Source organism: Gavia stellata, chromosome 3, assembly GCF_030936135.1.
Source record: "Gavia stellata isolate bGavSte3 chromosome 3, bGavSte3.hap2, whole genome shotgun sequence".
NCBI lineage: Eukaryota > Metazoa > Chordata > Aves > Gaviiformes > Gaviidae > Gavia > Gavia stellata.
In genome coordinates this window covers 1,229,906-1,231,981 of record NC_082596.1, presented here as the reverse complement: position 1 = coordinate 1,231,981, position 2,076 = coordinate 1,229,906, and the positions used below count along the sequence as shown (strand labels likewise).

Here is a 2,076-nt window from a genome sequence, read left to right as displayed (position 1 = left end):
TTCGAGGTGCGGCCTCACCATCGCAGCGTACAGGGGGACAACCACTTCCCTACTCCTGCTGGCCACACCATTTCTGATACAGGCCAGGATGCCATGGGCCTTCGAGGCCACCTGGGCACACTGCTGGCTCCTGTTCAGCTGGCTGTCAACCAGCACCCCCAGGTCCTTTTCCGCTGGGCAGCTTTCCAGCCACTCGTCCCCAAGCCTGTAGCCTTGCATGGAGTTGTTTTCACTCAAGTGCAGGACCCAGCACTGAGCCTCATTGAATCTCATACAACTGGCCTCGGCCCATCGACCCAGCCTGTCCACAGCCCTCTGTAGATCCTTAAACTGAACTGACCCCAATACTGAGCCCAGGGGTACAGCATTTGTGACCAGCCGCCAACTGGATTTAACTCCATTCACCACAACTCTTTGGGCCCGGCCATCAAGACAGTTTTTTACCCAGCAAACAGTATGCCCGTCCAAGCCACGAGCAGCCAGTTTCTCCACTGGAAGGATTTGGGAAATGGTGTCAAAGGCTTTACAACAGTCCAGGTAAACAACGTCCACAGCCTTTCCCTCATCCACTAAGCAGCTCACCTTGTCACAGGAGGAGATCAGGTGAGGCAAGCAGGACCTGCCTTTCCAAAGCCATCCTGACTGGGCCTGATTGCCTCCTTGTCCTGTATGTGCTGTGTGATGGCACTCAAGATGATCTGCTCCATACCCTTTCAGAACAGCCTTCCAGGGCCGCAAGGAAATGAGGCCCCTCTTCAAAACACACCTGCAAACCACACCACACGAGTGCCACGGGATGACCTCAGGGACAACACCCCACCTCTCTCCCACGCTTTGGACACGTCTGCCAATTACGCTGACACACACCTTCCATGCAAATCCTCCCAAATACCTATTCTCACTTAAAAGCTCCCGCCAGGGCCATGTGGACACATAATCAAGAGGAGGACATTAAAAAGGGGGAACTGTGGGAAGGAAAACATGTCCAACCTCATTACACACCAGGCTGTGGCATGCAACGCCTGCTTGCTGAAAAATACCGTCATGCGCAAAGGCTGTCTTAACCCCTTGGGCACTTGGGGACCAGCATAAAAGCCGGCCCAGTGCCTCTCTCCCTCACACACTTCGCCTGACACCTTCTCCTCTGCGGTCAAAAAGGTGAGCCTGAAACCCCTTCCCCTGCTCTCCAGACGCAGCTGGCCTGCCTCTTCCAGGACGATCTGCCTCCACACTCAGCAGCCCTGATGTCTCCCCACCACCACGCGCCCCATAGCCCCACACCACGCCTCCCCACTCCCTCGCCCTCCTGCAACACCACCCCTCGCACCCCCATTCCCCTCCGCTTCCTCAACACCCTCTCTTCCAGGGACCCTCCACACCACACACATGGCCTGCTACGACCTCTGCCGCCCCTGCGGACCCACCCCGCTGGCTGACAGCTGCAACGAGCCCTGTGTCAGGCAGTGCGAGGACTCCCGCGTCGTCATCCAGCCTCCCGCCGTGCTCGTCACCCTGCCAGGACCCATCCTCAGCTCCTTCCCACAGAACACCGCCGTCGGATCCTCCTCATCGGCTGCCGTCGGCAACATCCTCAGCTCCCAGGGAGTGCCCATCTCCTCCGGCGGCTTCGGCTACGGCTATGGCTTTGGAGGCCTGGGCTGCTTCGGTGGCAGGAGAGGCTGCTACCCCTGCTAAGGGCCCTCGCCACTACCCCTGACACCAACCACCCACATCCGGGAAGCCACGGCATGGATTGAGGATGCACCTCCGGGCCCTTCCTGGCACGTTGACCTGCTGTCCACAGCTCCTCCGCTCAAGGCACCAAGCAAGAAGGCAGGGAAGGGGCCTGCCCGGGCTGCCTGGAAACATGGCCCATCCACCTCCTCCTCTTCTCCCACCTCCTTCTTTGCACCTCACACCAGCTCCCCTCCACATGGTGCTCCTGCATTTTCACTCTTTTGCCTCAATAAAGTCCTCCTGCATCCCAGCCTCAAATGCCTCCAGTTTTCTTCACCCAAGAAGAAACAGGGCTTTAAAATTCCATCACGGTTGGTGGAAAAGGGCAACAACACCTCT

At 58.1% G+C, this 2,076-nt stretch overlaps 1 pseudogene; it reads left to right on the top strand.

The window, feature by feature from the left end:
• Positions 1–1,044: 1,044 nt before the first annotated feature.
• LOC132316729 (feather keratin 1-like) lies at positions 1,045–1,695 on the top strand (annotated as a pseudogene).
• Positions 1,696–2,076: the final 381 nt, after the last annotated feature.